Source organism: Petaurus breviceps, unplaced genomic scaffold, assembly GCF_028583685.1.
Source record: "Petaurus breviceps papuanus isolate PSGF00001 unplaced genomic scaffold, PetGlider_PUasm1.0 175, whole genome shotgun sequence".
NCBI classification, from domain to species: domain Eukaryota; kingdom Metazoa; phylum Chordata; class Mammalia; order Diprotodontia; family Petauridae; genus Petaurus; species Petaurus breviceps.
In genome coordinates, this window is record NW_027185764.1 from 23696738 (window position 1) to 23713470 (window position 16733).

Below are 16733 nucleotides of genomic sequence, written 5' to 3' on the forward strand. Positions count from 1 at the left end.
AACAATAATGAAAAAAAATCTCTTTAAAATATGCATATTTTTCACGTTCCAACTGACAGGCACAAGTTGAACTACTTTTTTTTTCTTTGCCTTTTGTTGAGGGGAGGGCAGAGCAGTTGGGGTTAAGTGACTTGCCCAAGGTCACATGGCTAGTAAGTGTTAAGTGTCTGAGGCTGAATTTAAACTCAGGTCCTCCTGACTCCATGGCCCATGCTCTCTTCACTGCACCACCTAGCTGCCCCAAGTTGAACAATTTTTGAGACAACAAGACTCCAGAACAAAAAACAAAACTGGGAAACTCCTTGGAATTTGTTGTAGCAAGATTTGATCTATATTTAGCTTGAAAAAGTTATCCAAACACAATAAATCTATCTTTGTTCACTCGCTTCATGATTGGACCATCTGGCCGTTTTTTATATTGTCAAAACATTTTCTTTTCCTTTTAAAAATTTTTTTATAAAGTTAGTTTTGACTAACTTTTTCCATTCTGAATTTTGGTTTCATTGTCTGGGTTTCTTGATACAAAGCTCGCTCCCTTGAATTAGTATCTGCAATTCAAATCCCTCCAATTTTTCCTGTTCACTTTCCCAGTGACTTGGTTTTAGTTTAGAGCTTCCCTGAGAGCTCAACCTCTTTTGACTTGCCTGCTTTTGGTGACACCTACAGGCAACTGGTGAGCTTCAGACACAATGAAAATCAAAGCAACAGAATTAAGAAGTTAAGGTTTTGGTCTTTGTGTCCTCGGAGGGCTGTGTGTTTACTTTTAAAAGTTTGCTTTTCCAATATTGTACAATGATCAACTGTGAGTGACTTAACTATTCTCAGCAATACGATGATCAAAGACGATCTCAAAGGACTCATGAAAAATGCAATTCTCCTCCAGAGAAAGAACTGATAGAGTCTGAATGCACATCGAAGCATACTATTTTTCACTTTTTTTTTTTTGGTATTTTTTGTCTGTATTTTCTTTCACAACCTCACTAATATGCAAATATGTTTTTCATGACTACACATATATGCCTCTATCAAATTACTGTCTCAGGGAGGGAGAGGGGAAAAAAGAAGGGAGAGAATTTGGAACTCAGAATTTTTTTATAATTTAATAAGTTTATTTTCATTTCATAGAGAGGAAAAAGAGTAGAAAACACATCTGGGGGTGTAAAAAGTCAGGTCTATACAAATTCCTTTATCTACAGGCACAGGGAAACAGGAGCATCAGTGGAAGCAGCTGCAATTTTCAGTCTGCGGGGCTTTGCAGACACAGTCCTGGGCACACCTGACATACCCTGCTGGGAAGCAGGAGCAGCAGCTTTTCTTGCAGGATTTGCATCAGCAGGATTTACATTTACAAGAGTCACCGTTCTCACAGTTACAGTTGGGGTTCATGGCTAGCAGGTAGATGTCAGGCATGCAGTTCTCACAGGAGGATGGATGGGAGAAAGATGTTGTGTCAGAATTTTTTTTAAATGTTAAAAATTGTTTTTATATGCAATTGGGAAAAATAAAAAATATTATTATAGTCTAAAAAAGCAATAAAATATAATTTAAAAGTAAAATAAAACTTTTGCTTTTCTAGGAGTGAGAAGGCTAAAACCACTCTGTGACACACCATTTGATTTTTTAAAATGTCCTCATGCCTCAAATCCAAATCATATAGAACTAGTGAAATTCAGAGTACACTTACCCAACTCTAATCGAGCAGATGGATGCAGTTAACTCAGTGCAGATGCTATTTTCTAAATGACTTCCGATGCTTACTACTGGTGTGATCTTCGGACAAATCATTTCATCTTTGTGAGTCTTCGTTTCCCCAACTATAAAAGACTTCTTTTGGACTAGAGTTCCCCTGAGGTCTCTTCCAGCTTTAGCTCTAGGATCCCATAAGCTAATACCTAACCTATGTTACTCATTGCCTGAAGGAGGCAGCATGGCTTGGTAGATGAACAAGAGCACAGGGAGCAGAGGTGGTTTTGTATTCTCACCTTGACTCCCTCATCAACTCAGTCATAGAATCTCTCTGTATATCTCAGTGTTTGCAGAAGTAAAAAGCAGAAACCTCTATTCAATTCCCAGGGTTTTTAATTGAAAGGATATTTGAAAGACACATGATTCACCTAGAAAATGGAAAATACATTTTCTCAATCACCATAATGTCATACACAAAGTTTTGTTTATGTTATCAGGAGTAATAGACACACTGGAAAAAAAATGGAAAAAAAAACACCTCTTTCTTCTCAGTTGTTGCAGTAGTAGTATATAATAGTACTATATTATATTCGAGTGTTTTTTACCTTTTCAGGGTGTTTTCACAAGACATGATTTCCTTTTATTTATTTATTTAATTTTTTATTTACTTTTCATATAAGATAGATTAGATGGCAAACTTGAGAAGTTAATATAAATTTATATGTGCAGGATAATAGAAATAAGTTCCATTTCTGATTCATCTAGTAAAGTGATAGGTCACTGACATCTAACTGTTCAACCTTTTACTTTCTGGACTTGAAGCAAAAGCTTCGGAATAGAACCCAAATCCTTCTGTTACATGTATACTCACACATATGTAAAATTCGACAGGAAGTTGTTTGTCCTTCGTTCTCAAAAAGGGCCATAAATAACATCAGGGAGGTGATGCCATGACATGCAAGTGAATTGGATATAAGTGAGGGAGGTCTGTGCAAAGACATGTCTCACTTTTCTCCTGTAGAGCCATCTGGGTCCAGTGGCAAGATATAGATCAGGACAACTGGAGATGGTCCTGGGTGCAGTGCAGACCTTGAACAGGTACATGACAAAGAGAGGAGTCTCTCCTCCAAGTCATTCCAGCACAATTTGTAAAAATAGAGGCAGAGAGTTCTGGGCAGGGCTTTGGGAACACCAGGATCCCAATATGGCTCTGACACATAAGCTTCATCCTTGGGAGCAAGTCAGGACTGGCAGAGTTGACGGCTGAGATCTGCACTGCAGGGGGTGTGGTGTATGGGGGGAGGGGCACCAAAATCACAGATCCTGACTGTAATGTTGAGGACAAAGAGTAGCACTAGAGATCGCTAAGGTAACCCCAATATCCTCAAGGGGCCATGGAGCTAGTGGTGGTCACTCAGAAAACTTTTAAAGATACAAGGTCTATTAGGGATAGGGACCATTCTTGTGATTTTATTGGTATAGGGAACTCCCAGGTGGGGTGAGGGAATTCTCCCTATCCATACAGGCCATCATCTTCTCTGAAACTTAGAGTTTCAGTTGCTTAGAGCACTGAGGTTAAGTGATTTGTCCAGGATCACATGGCCATATGTCAGAGGCCGGGCTTTAACCCAGGTCTCCCTTGTTTCCAGACCATCTATCCACTTTGCCATGATGCCAGGAATGGAGGGGGTGGGAGAAGCAAAGATTTCCACCTTCGCCCTAGTACTTAAGGAAAGGAAGTGAGGGTCTTCAGATTGTATGTGAGTCTAGCTTCCCTGGATTTGGAGGGTATCTGCCAGGTGGCTTTTGTGTCCTATCATTCAACACTTGAAGTTGCCCAACAGAGGTAGCAGCAGCAGCAGCTCAGTTTTTGACTAGTTCAACTGGTTATGTTGCTTAAAGCTGCCAGGAAAAATAACATCACTTCAGTATTTGCTTATATGATTGTCTCTCCTCCCCGATGTTGTTCAAACATGACTTTTGCAGATCTTCTGACAGATTAAAAAAAATTACTTTTGGGACAAGGGTTGCCAAGGTAGTTCCAATGGGTTTTTCTTTCTTTTTAAAAAATTAATGTATTTATTTTTAGTTCTCAATGTTCATTTCCACAAGATTTTGAATTCTGAATTTTCTCCCCATCTCTCTCCTCCTCCCACTCCAAGATGGCATACATTCTGATTACTCCTTCCCCCAGTTTTCCCTCCCTTCTATCACATCCACCTCTCTTATGCACTATCCCCTTATTTTCTTGTAGGGCAAGATAGATTTCTCTATTGCATTGCTTGTATATCTTATTTCCAAGTTGCATGTAAAAACAATTTTTAACATTTGTTTTTAAGACTCTGAGTTCCAGATTCTCTCCCTTCTTCCATTCTCACCCACCCTCATTGAGAAGACAATCAGTTCAATAGAGGTTATACATGTGTAATTATGCAAAACATTTCCATAATAGTCATGTTGTGAAAGACTAACTATATTTCCCTCCATCCTATCCCAGCCCCCATTTATTCTATTTTCACCTTTGACCCCGTCTCTTTTCAAAAGTGTTTGCTTCTGACTATCGCCTCCCCCAATCTGCCCTCCCTTCTATCATCCCCCCTCTTATCTTCTTTCCCCCTTACTTTCCTGTAGGGTACAATACCCAACTGAGTGTGTATGTTATTCCCTCCTTCAGCCAAATCCAGTGAGATTTCTTCTCACTTCCCCCCTTCCCCTCCATTGTGAAACCTTTTTCTTGCCTCTTTTATGTGAGACAATTTACCCTATTCTATCTCTCCCTTTCTCCTTCTCCCAATATATTCTTTTCTCACCCCTTAATTTTATTTTTTAGATATCATCCCTTCATATTCAACTCACCATGTGCCATCTATCTATCTATCTATCTATCTATCTATCTATCTATCTATCTATCTATCTATCTATCTATCTCCTCCAACTACCCTAATACTGAGAAAGATCTGAGTTACAAATATCTATCCATATAGGAATGTAAACAGTTCAACTTTAATAAGTCCCTTATGATTTCTCTTTCCTGTTTACCTTTTCATACTTCTTTGAGTCTTGTATTTAAAAGTCAAATTTTCTTTTCAGCTCTGGACTTTTCAGCAAGAATGCTTGAAAGTCCTCTATTTCATTGAATATCCATTTTTCCCCTGAAGTATTATACTCACTTTTCCTGGGTAAGTAGGCTTTATCACATGCCAAAAGGCACACACACACACACAAGAAATACTGTTTCATCAGATATTTGGTCAACATGTACTGCTGTAATAATGGTAAGCATTTATAAAAAGAATAAAAATAATTAGAGCTTATATAGGAACTTTGGTTGCTAAGGAGGAAATGGTAGAGAAATTCTACAAAGAACAAGGCAAACCCCTCCAAATCCAAGAAAAGGGCTCTGATACTTGGTCACTTGGTGGGATACCTATCCTCACATCAAGATCACTCAGAATTCTTAGAAAGTAATAACAGCAGAAATAACCCTCTTTGATAACCCTCTGATAATAAAATCAGAAAAGGCATAAAATGGTAATGTATATGCTGAACAAAATTTTTTCTCATTCTGATAGAGGTCTAACACAGGAATCAAGTGGGAGAGAGATTCCTGTGGAAGAATAGGTCCTGCAAACTTCTTATTTGCAGATAATATTGTGCTGATAATATCAAACTCCAGGACACTGCAGTCTTCTTTAAGGAATTTTCAATTACTCAAAAGAGTCTGAGTATTGATCCACATAGCTAAGACCAAGTGGATGAAAAATGTTTATGGACTAGATTTCAACATGCATTTGGAAGAACATTCTATAGAGCTAGTTCAACAGTATATTGATCTTAGCCAGATGAATAGTGAGCTGAGCCCAGAGTTGAAGAAGAGGATAATGAGCTGGTTTTCTTCAGGAAATTACAGAGTTCTTTTAATGACTCAAGTTCAGACAGCGATAGAGTGATGGACCTGAAGTCAGGAAGACCCAAGTTCAAATCTGGCCTCAGATGCTTACTGGCTGTGTAACCCTGGGCAAGTCACTTAACTTCTGTCTTTCTCAGTTTCCTCAACTGTTAAATCAGGATAATAATAGCACTTACCTCATACGGTTGTTGTGAGGATCAAATGAGATAATATTTGTAAAGCACTTAGCACATTAACAAATGCCCGTTCCTTCTCTCCCTACCAAGTTTTCCACAAAAGCCAAGTTCCATCTTTTCAATATTAACATTTCCAGGTGTTGCTATATTAATATTATTGCAACATATTTAGTTCTCCAAAGAACTAAAGATAAAAAAGAAAGAAAGAATATTATTAATGAATTTAAAAGAAAATGCACTGAACAAAACAGAAAGAAGTTCTGAAGGAAACACAAACAAGCAAGACAGCTCTCAAAGTAGTAGGTTTATTTCAATATATACTTAAAGCAAGATATACTTAGAGATCGCTTTCTTCATATATAGTCATCTTTTTCTGGTCTACTTTGTTTATGGAAATACACACTTCTTTGGTGTTTGCTAAGTGCAGAATTTTTTTAAATAAAAAAAAAAACAGAGAAGAGTCTAGCAACTAGAGTTTTTCTTTTTCCTTATGGAAAAGTGAGAGGAAAGACAGTGATAATTTGATGCAAAATAGACTACAAATGGGAAAGGCTGAGAAAAATGCTAGGGTTAGACTAGATGTCCTCCAAAGTCCTTTCCAGCTTGAATTCTATGACTACAGCACCTAGAACAGGGTTTGAGATGTAGGGGACACTAAATAAATGCTGTTGATTGATCAAGAAACAGAAATAAACTACTTATTCCCACACTTGGAACACACAATACATGAGGATTATAAATATTTTTTGAATAGGTGATTATTAGTTTTAACTTCAGGATTCTCTTTTGGTTGCTATTAGAATAAAAAAAATCATCTTAGAATAGAAAATTTAACTTAAAATGTTAAACTACTATTCCAAAGGTAAGGTACTAACATTGAAAGATCTTTTGACAACTCCAAAAGACTCATGATGGAAAATTCTATCCACATCCAGAGAAAGAACTTTGGAGTCTGAATGCAGATGGAAGCCCACTATTTGCTCTCCTTTTCTTTTGTGGTTTTGTTTTGTTTCTTCTTTCTCAAGGTCCCTCCCATTGGTTCTAATTCTTCTTTACATCATGACTAATGTGAAAATAGTTTTAATATGAATGCATATATAGAGCCTATATCAGATTGCATGGTGTCTTGGGAGGGGGTAAGAGAGGGAAGGGAAGCAAATTCAAAACTCAAAATCTTATGGAAGTGAAAGTTGAAAATTAAAAATAAATTAATTATAAAAAAAGAAAGATCTTTTGGGGATTGATAAGATTGATACTTTTAAATCCTCTTTGCGTATCTAAGTAGGAAAAAAGCACCACACACAAAAAAAACATCACACACACACAACCACTGCCCCCCCCAACACACACACTTGATCCATTTTTACTGGAGTTGACTTTATATCCATGGTATGGAAATACTGATTGAGAATGAATTGGGTATGACTCCAGACACTGTCACATGACCTATTGATGCAACCTAAGGATTCATCTTGCTACTAAATCCTTTAGGATTTCTGGTCTTTTCCATCTGACCTGCCAATGAACTTTCTTGCATGTTTCTTGAGGGCAAAGAGGGCCTCGCTGTGTCTGTTGTATTTCTAGCATTCAGCATAGTACTTGGCACATAGAAAATGATAAATAAATGCTTTTAACACATACACATACACACCTGCATGTACATGATAGCTATACTGTTACTCCAGCCTTTCTTTCCAGGATGGCTATACATTACTCCTTTCATGTAAGCTGCATTTCAGTCACACTGGCTCATTTGCTATGCTCCTGTTCCCCACAGATGGGAAGGGAAGGGAAGAGACAAGTGTCAAGGTTACATGGGGAGAGTGAGGAGATTGTGCATAGCTCAGGATGATACATTCTTCTCTGCTCCCCTTCCCTCCATATGTGTTGTGAGTGAGAACACTTTGGTTCTTCAAATATGCTTCAGTGCCCTCTACTATGATGAAGAGTCTTAGTCAGTTACAAAGGATACACAAAAAAAGATACTAATAAATACTAATAAAATTTTATTTTAAAAAATAAAGCCCTACAGGAGCTTATGCCAGTGGATTTTCAAGATTTCTTTCATATTACCCACTTTTATGCAGAGTCCAGGGTCCTAGGGTCTTCGACCAAGGCAAAAATTCTTAGCAAAACATAGGTATCTCCTATATCAGATTGCTTACTTTCTCAGAGAGGGGGGAGGTGAGAGAGAGAAGAAGAAAATTTGGAACTCAAATTAAAAAAAAATAATAATAATGTTAGGGACAGCTAGGTGGCACAGTAAATAGAGCACCGGCTTGAGAGCTAGGAGGACCTGAGTTCAAATTTGGTCACAGACACTTGACACACTTACTAGCTGTGTAACCTTGGGCAAGTCACATAACCTCAATTGCCTTGCCTTCCCCATCCAAAAAAAAAAATGAATGTTAAAAACTGTCTGTACATGTAATTGAAAAGATATTATTCAAAAAATTTAAAAATTCTTAGTAAAAGCTTTGCCTGTCAGGGATGTTGGAGAAGAAATACTTGTTTAGGTACTGGCTGGAATAAATGACATTTGATATTTGATATTGCTTCCAATCGTCAAGTTCTGTGAATCTGTGAACAGTGACTTTCACACATAAAATTTTTATACTTTTGAGTCCTTTCCCTTGCAGCAGCCTGCCCCCATCATTTGTGCTTCTCATTAACTCCAAATTTAAATAATTTCTTAATTTCTAATATATTATAAGAATAAAAGGGATAGCTAACATTTAAATAGTATCTCCTGTGTGCCAGGCACTGTCCTAAGTGTTTTACAATTTTTATTCTCACAACAATCCTGGGAGATAGAGGCTATTATTATCCCCATCTCACAGATGAGAAAAGTGAGACAGACAGAGGTTAAGTGACTAGCTCAGGGGACTTCCATATCTATACCTCCCCCTACCAGATCTCTCCCATGACACATTTCCAAGTACTGCCTCAAACTCTACCTGCCTGAAGCTCTTAACTGTCCTATCTCTGATAGTGACCTCATCACTATTCACCCAGTTCCCCAGCCTACAAGTCAATCCTTGACTCATTCAGTCTCTTCTCCAACCCCACATTGACTAAGTGGCCAAACCTTCCAGTTCTTCGCTGTTGTTCAGTCGTTTTCAGTTACGTCTGACTCTCTGTGACCCCATTTGGTGTTTTTTCTTGGCAAAGACACGGAATGGCTTGTGATTTCCTTCTCCACTTCATTTTATAGATGAGTAAACTGAGGCCCTTAGGGTTAAATGACATGCCTAGGGTCATGCAGCTAGTAAATGTCTGAGGTCACATTAGAACTCACATCTTCCTGAGCTCAGGCCCAGTTCTCTCTCCACTGCACCACCTAACTGCCCTGTCCTGCCAGTTGTATTTCTAAATTTTTGTATATATCCATTCCCTCTCCTCTGCTCACATTGTTCTATTACCCCTTACCTGGAATATTATCATATCTTCCTCACTGATCACTCTACCACCAGCATTTCTTCCTCTCCAATCTGTCCTTCACACTGTTGCCAAGGAGGTATTCTTAATGTGCACATCAGATCTGGCCATTTATAGACATTCAGTGTCTCCTAATTGCTTAAAATAGAAAAGTAAAAACTTAACCTGGCATTCGAGGACCTCTACAATTTGGTTCCAGCCTTACCTGTCCAGCCTTGTCACTGACTTTTCCTCCCATTCAGTCTCTCTGTAATCCAGACACTATAAACTACTGCCATTTCTAGATCTCATCCTGCCACAGAGACATAACAAAGTAAGAAGAATGCTTATCCTGGTTTCAGAAGACCTGGGTTTGTTTCATCCCTGGTCCTGCTACCTATACCTTTGCAACCTTGGGCAAATCTCTTTGCTTTTCTGGGTCGAATTTCTTCATTGGCAAAATGAAGAATCTAGAAGCAGTGACCTCGGTGGTCCCTTCCAGCTCTATATCTATAATACTGTACGCATTTGAGTTCATCCAACATGCTTGGAATGCTCCGTGCTTCATAGTTGGAAGAACCTTAGACATCAGCTAGTCTGACCTCCTCAGTTTTGTAGATGAGGAGTCTGATATCCAGGAAGTTTAAGTGACTTATCCTAGGCAAAGAGCAAAAGTGAGATTAGAACCTAGGTCCTCTGGATTCCAACCACAGGGTTTTTTTCCAGCATATCACACACCCAATGAAAGCCTGATCTTTCCCTAAAACTCAGCCCCAGTAGTAAGTCCTCCTTTAAGCCTTCCCAGACCCTCTTATCTAGAAGTGGTTTCTCTCTTCCTCTATTCTCTCTCTCATCTCTTTCTGGCCTCTCCTAATCAATTATTACATTCTGTCTTATATGAGAATTGCTTTTGTACTTATCTCTCTTTGTTCAGGGGCAGCTAGGTGACTCAGTAGAGAGCACACCAGGCCTGGAGTCAGGAAGACCTGAGATCAAATCCAGCCTTAGACACTTACTGGCTGCTTGATTCTAGACAAATCACCCAGTCCTATTTGCCTCAGTTTCCTCATCTGTCAAATGAACTGGAGAGGAAATGGCAAACCATCTCACTATCTTTGCCAAGAAAACTCCAAATGAGGTCACAAAGAGTCAGACACAACTGAATAATAATTCTTTGTTCTACCAGTGTGCAGGTAAGAGTACAGAACTCACAAGAGGAGATACATAGTGGATAGCCTACCAGACTTGGAGACCTGGTTCAAATCCTACCTCAGGTACTAGCTGTAAGACCTTTAGCAAATCACTTAAACTCTCAGTTTCTAAATGGGGATGATAATAGTATTCATCTCAAAGGGTTGCTGTGAGGCTCAAGTTAGGTAATCTATTGTTGGGCATTTCACAAACCTTAATATTAACTATTATTCCAGTGCTGCTTTTCATTCTTGCATATTAGGGCCTGACATAGCACAAAATATAGTATCTACCTCATAAGTGTTTGCCGAATTAAATTAAATTGAACCAAGCCAAAACAAATTGAATTGGATGGCAGAGAAAAATTCACTCAGTCTAAGAAAACATTATGTCCTTGGTAAAATTATTTCAATGAAGATGTTGATCTTGCTTTAAAAAAAAAAGTAGTTTTTGCTTATTTATTTGTTAAAAGAAATTTCATTTTTTTTATTTTTTTTCCAGTATGGGAAAGAAAGTAAATAGTTTTATGTTTATTTTAAAAATAGTGTATTTGGTGCTACAGACGTGAACTTTCAGACAAGGCATCATTAATTTTGTTTAACTGTTTTGCTTTGTTGTAAGAGACCTCTCATGAAGTTGGAGTAATCCATAAATGTTTAAAATGTAAAAACAAAACATTCACAAAACAGAAAAAAAAAGTGTAAAAAGTAGAATGGATTAAAGTTGATGATTGTTGTCACATTAATTTGTAAATTAGCTTTGTTACCATTTTGTTGCTATTTATTGACATAATTTTATATGACTAGCTATCATTTGAGGAGCAAATATGGGGAAACACATAGTGGACAATGAAAGTTGACTAGTTTCTTGAAAATACCATCAAGAGAATGTATTCTGCCTGCTTTTTCTGTACGGTATTCTGAGAGATAGAATCTAAGTATTTAATCATTTAGCCTTTTGGGCCGGCTTCTTGTTAGAATAGATGAAAACCATGAATAATTCAGACATTTGAGGTTCATGCTATCCAACAGTGCTGACAGCAGCCAAAAAAAATCTTAGGCAATTAGGAAGAACCTCAAGGTGATAAGATAGTGTTACTGAGTCATGCTGACACCAAATGTGTTTAATGATAATTGCAGTGTGTATCCAGCGGTTTCCAAATACACGGATGAGACAGTCATATTTCTGGAGTTTAGACATTTCAAAGCTTTCTTGGATCCTAATCTAAAGCACTAGTCACCAAGTAAACCTATCACCTATTTTATTCTCAACCTTGAGTACTCCAGCTTTGAAGCCTAATTTAGATGATAGCTGTACTTTAATGAAATACTTCCTCTCTAGTTTAAAAAAAAATCTCATTTTTAATTGATATTTTTACACCATCTTTATTTCCACATAAATCCTTCCTCCCTCCCCACCCATAAATATTTTCCCTGTATGAAAGACCTTAAAAATAGAGAAACAGGAATTTCAGGGGGGAAAAAAAGCCAACATATATATCAATCATATTTGATGGTATATGCAATATTCCACATCCATAGAATCCCAATCTATACCATTCTTTATCTCTGCAAAGGAAAGGAGGCACATTTTCTGATCTTTTATCCCAGAGATTTTAGGGAATACTCAATAATTTAATTAGTGGCCACCATAAAGAGAAAAATCTAAAGAATAGGGGCAGCTACATGATGCAGTGAAAAGAGCACCGGCCCTGAAGTCAGGAAGATCTGAGTTCAAATCCAGCCTCAGACACTTGATACTTCCCAACTGCCTTACCTTCCCCCCTTCAAAAAAAAACCCCAAATATGCTATGTTCTCTCATCTGATCTAGAGTTAAGCCCAGGTCTTCCTAACTTCAAGTTTAGCACTCTGTCCATTAGGCCCCCCAACAAGGCTTGCCCAGGTTTATGCTCTTCTAGCATAGACTTTGAAAACCTTAGCCCAAACTCTAACCCCCCTTCCCCACCCCAGTGAGAATCCATAGTACCCGAAAATGTAGGTCCATCTTCCCTGGGACCCCTAGTCCCTTTTAGCAGCTATGCCTATGGAAGAAAGCAGTCATCTTCTTCTAGTATTTGTGCTGTTAGCCTTTTGCACTTTGGTTTATATTATTTAAAAAATCTTAGTTTTATAGCTATTTGGAGATCACAGAGTTTGACATATTCAATTTTGCAAAAGAGGAAACTGAGGATCAGAGAAGGAAAGTGACTTACCTAAGTACACACAGCAAGTACAAAGAACTGGATTAAATTTGGTGTCAATTTTCTGGTACCAAAGCCAGGACTCCTTCTGCGTAATAAATCCTTCTTCCTTTCCCTTCCTTTCCCTACCCATCAAGTCATCCTTTCTGACAAAGATGAGGCCTCAGTAGATAGAAGTCTAGGCCTTGAGTTCAAATCCAGCATCAGATTCTTACTAGCTGTGTAATCCTGAGTAAGTCACTTAACTGCTATCTTCCTCAGTTTCCTCAACTGAAAAACGGGAGATATTTAGCACCTACACACTGTGGCTATTCTGAAGATCAAATAAGACAGTATTTGCAAAGTGCTTGACAGAAAGTAGGTACTTAATAAGTAATTGCTTCCTTCCTTCTACTGCATGACACTATAAAAGGGCTCTTAGAGACCCTTTATTTTTATTTTTTGAGGGGGGGGGAAGGCAAGGCAATTGGGGTTAAGTGACTTACCCAAGGTCACACAGCTAGTAATGTGTCAAATGTCTGAGGTCGTATTTGAACTCAGGTCCTCCTGCCTCCAGGGCCGGTGCTCTATTCACTGCACCACCTAGCTGCCCCTAGAGGCCCTTTATTATCCCCCATAGTCCAACTACCTATTTTTCAGGTGAGGAAATTGAGTCTTGGAGACTCCGAGTTATACAGGTTGCCTGTATTTATAGGGGTAAAGCTGGGATTTGAACCGTGGTCCTTGCCCTTCAGATTCCTGCCTTCACTGTACTTCATATATTACTCCCCTTGAGCAGCTAGATAAAAGTTTGCTGCAGTCGTGTCGAATTCAAATAGACATAGGAGGCACTAAGCTGTATATAAAATCCCTGAGGGCTGCGTATTGACTTAAAAAATCACGTGTTTGTATATTTCTTTTTTGTATTAATGCAACAACACATTAAAATCAGGGGCTACACTGATATCCAGCTTGGGTCACACTCTGGAGTATTGCGGGCAGCATGTTTGTCACCTCAGGTCTGGGTCAAAAGATAGGAAAGACTAGAATATGAATCATCATTCTGATCTTTCCCCTAAGATGGGTCCACCAAAGACCCTTAAAATAAACCACTTAACTTTTTATACCTCCTCCTCCTTGGCTTCCAAGCTCTGATTCATAAAGCTAACTTCCCCATGCAGCCACTTAAGAACCAAACTCTGCAGGGAGACTTTGGAAGACAATTGTCAGTGAAAAGACTTCTTGGGCACTCTCCAGTTATAACCAGTGTTTGCAGCATTTTATATTCGATCAAAGCCAGTTGTTTATTCCAATAGCCTGACAAAGGGAGAAACATTCTACGGAAAGAAAGTCACAGTGGGCCTTGGTGTTTATGAAATGTTAGAGGAGCAAAGAAAGAAAATGCTGTGAGTGGCTGTTTTTTTCATGAACAAGAAATGTGAGAATCCAGAGCTCATCTTACCGATGGGCTGGTGGTGCTGCCAAGGGTGACTTAAGTGAGTTAATTAAAGAGAAATAGCAATTAAGACTCGAAATAATGACAGAGGTTCAAATTCCTGCTACGAGTTTACCTGTTCTATACCTTTGCCCCTTTCCCATTTCTCTCTTGGGTATTCCTTAAAAATTCCCAAAATTTGACCCTAGCACAAATAATCTGAAAGGGGGGAAAAGTATCCTACAGTGAATATCTTATAATCCAAACTTGCAAGATGGTTCTGATGTTTGTGCCAAGTTTAAATCTAGGACATTACCTAGTCTAAAGAAACTCTCCAGAGCTAAGGAATCAGATGGTTTATTTTGCTTCTCTAGAGAAATGGAATTGCTTGCATAGTTGATTTTTTACAACTATCATTTCCAAAGGGTAGCTGTGGTCCAGTGCAATATCTGTATTTTAGGTTACATCTTAGTTTTCTAAAAAAGTGAGTTAAGGAGAAATAGCAATTAAAACATGAACACAATGGCAATGTGGTATAGTAGGAAGATGATGGATTTGCAATCATTTACTACCTATGTGACTCTGGGCAAGACTCTGGGTTTCAGGTTCCTCATCTACAGGAAGAAAGGGATTAGACTAGATCAGGGGTTCCTAACCTTTTCGGTGTCACCGACTCCATTGGCAATCTGGTGAAGTCTTACAGAATTTTTCTTAAAATGAAGTTTTTAAATGAGTAAAATAAAATACATAGGGCTGAGTTCTCTTGTCAAATGACTCCCTATCCTTCACCTCTGCTCCTGCCTATGGGGTTGATTGGTAAGATGGCCAAAGCAGTATGGGAAAATTCCCCAAAGGCCAGGTCATGCAGTAAAATTTTCTAGGAGTATAGGCCATTGCTGCCCCTTCACTCCCAGAAAAGTATATGTTGCTTTCTGAGCCAGGAGTCCTAGATAACACTCTGGGGCCCTTGTTGTCCATGCCCACTTATCACATATAGATTTTTTAAGTCTTAAAGATATGACCCTAAAGAAAAAATGTGAGGACAGAGAACAAGATGGCAATATAGCAGGAAGGGGGGAGTTCTTCCCACCCACTCCTATCCCAAACTCTTCCAAACAGATACAGAAAATATACCAGATTGAATACTAATGGGGAATTCAGGAAAAAGTCATGAGTCATTATTCCAGCCCATATTGGCATAGGGAGACAGACAGGTCTGCAGACACTGGGGATGGAGCCTAGTGAGGAATATAGAGCACACTTCTCTTGGAGTGCACCAGGACCCAGGGAGAGCCTGTAAACTGGGACAAGAAGTCCCAGACCCATATCAGGGCACCCCTAGACTCACACTGGAGTATCATTACAGGGACACATGCAAACTGGCAGCTTTGTTGCCCACTCTTCAGTAACAGGGCAGACTGAAGAACCTGTGTTTATTCCATGGCCTGCCCCCAGCAGTATCAGTCCTTAGGTAATATACAAAGAAAGGAGCAAGTTCAGAATCAAACAGCAGTGTCTCATATCCCAAGAGCAGAGAGTGGTATCCCAAGTCTGAAACCTATAGAGGAAGGAATTCCAGACCAAAGGGAAGCCCAAAGTTCTGTTACTCTGAACCAGGAGAGCTTCCTACCTGGTTGACTGTGAATGAGTCCAACAGCAGTATAATGTTTTGCTCAGTCCCAAACTCCGGTGAATAACTTGTAGAATTCAGACTGAGGCAGGGATGAGGGGGCACAGTGTGTTGAAAGCTTGCAGTTCCTCAGTATGATCCATCACTAAGATTCTGGAATAACACAACACTTGATACCTCAAGAAATCAGCAATAGGACCAAATCAGACCTTCTCTCTGGAAGAAATAGAGACTGGCCCTAACATTAACTCTGAAGCTAGGAAGTAGGCTGGAAGAATGACCAAACAAAAAAAGAATCTCACCATAAAAAGCTAGTGACAGGGACACTCAGGATATAAACCCAGAAAAGAATGACTCCAAAACATATACAAGCATATTCTCAAAGGAAAACACAGTTTGAGCACAGATTCAACTAGAATTCCTAGAAAAAATAAAGTGAGTGTAAAAAAAAACTTTATAAGTGTTTTTGTCATTAAAATGGGAGTGCTAGAGGAAAAAAAATTGGAAAAGAAATGAGAGATATGGAAGAAAGAATTGGAAAGGGAATTAATAGCTTGGTATAAGAGGCACAAAAGAATGAACCAAATAGGAGCCAGTGAGCTCATGACAAACAACAAATGTTAAAACAAAATCAAAAGACTGAAAAAATAGGAGAAAATAAAAGGTACCCCATAGCAAAAACAACTGACCTGGAAAACATATTGAGAAGAAAAAATTTAAGAATCATCAAACTCCTGAATGCCACAGCCAAAACAAGAACTTATTATGCATCATATTTCAAGAAATCTGAAAAGGAAGTTGCCCCAATTTCTTAGAATCAGAGAATAAAATAGAAATAGAAGGAATTCACTAGTCATCTCCTGAAAAACACTCCAAACGAAAAATCTTAGGAATGTTATAGACAAATTCAGAACATTCAAGTCAAAGAAAAAAATACTGAAAGTAGAAATTTAATTACCAAGTAGCCACAAGGTCACACACAATTTAGCAGTCACCATTATAAAGGAGCGAAGAACTTGGAATAACATATTCCAGAAGGCAAAACTGAGTATAATCACAGGAGAAAAAAATGGACCTTCAGTGAAATTCTATTTTATAACATACAATA

At 38.5% G+C, this 16733-nt stretch overlaps 1 protein-coding gene and 1 long non-coding RNA gene across 4 annotated transcripts in view; one reads left to right on the forward strand and one right to left on the reverse strand.

Annotated features, from left to right (window-relative positions):
* Window positions 1-1087: 1087 nt before the first annotated feature.
* On the reverse strand, window positions 1088-2683 carry LOC138159071 (uncharacterized). Its single transcript, XR_011167795.1, has 2 exons — window positions 2558-2683; window positions 1088-2114 (listed from the first exon to the last, which is right to left on the reverse strand). It is a non-coding gene; the product is annotated as an uncharacterized lncRNA (long non-coding RNA).
* Window positions 2168-16733, forward strand: part of LOC138159070 (oncomodulin) — a 36295-nt gene continuing 21729 nt past the window's right edge. Inside the window, exons 1-3 of one of the 3 annotated variants that reach the window (XM_069085395.1) lie at window positions 2961-3055; window positions 4777-4865; window positions 10376-10463. The gene's annotated coding sequence lies outside the window, so the exon portion shown is untranslated. Of the gene's footprint in view, window positions 2785-2960; window positions 3056-4776; window positions 4866-10375; window positions 10464-16733 lie in introns of those variants that run through there. The other 2 variants (XM_069085396.1, XM_069085394.1) reach the window with 2 other exon arrangements.